We start from the raw sequence: 410 nt of genomic DNA on the forward strand, positions 1-410 counted from the left end.
CTGCTTGTATTTATTGCATCTCATCCTTCAGATTATTCAACAAAGAACTTCAGCCATTTCTTCTCAACTATTTTAACAAAGGAATTCAGCAATTTCTACTCATCTTTCAGCTGTTTCAGCAATTGATTTCAGGCATTTTCAGGGCGATCCTTTGGCATCATAGCATCCACGTGCATTTTCAACAGGAAATACATTTCTCTAATTATTCTGGGATCTTCCACCCTTTTTTTTGGCACTTAATAATTCCAGCATACTTTCAGCTATACATGCCATTGAGGTCTTGATCTGTTCAACTCTTCAAGGACATCCCTGCTTGTATTTTTCTTTGTTATAACATTTATACTTTTTAATCTATTCAGCTTTATTTTTTGCAATACAAGTCAATGGGAGCTCAAAGTGCTGAGTCAATG

At 35.4% G+C, this 410-nt stretch overlaps 1 protein-coding gene across 1 annotated transcript in view; it reads right to left on the reverse strand.

Annotated features, from left to right (window-relative positions):
* Nucleotides 1-410, reverse strand: part of LOC109965983 (uncharacterized) — a 24708-nt gene that overhangs the window by 17592 nt on the left and 6706 nt on the right. The window lies entirely within an intron of this gene.

Source organism: Monopterus albus, unplaced genomic scaffold (genome assembly GCF_001952655.1).
Source record: "Monopterus albus unplaced genomic scaffold, M_albus_1.0 scaffold105.1, whole genome shotgun sequence".
NCBI lineage: Eukaryota > Metazoa > Chordata > Actinopteri > Synbranchiformes > Synbranchidae > Monopterus > Monopterus albus.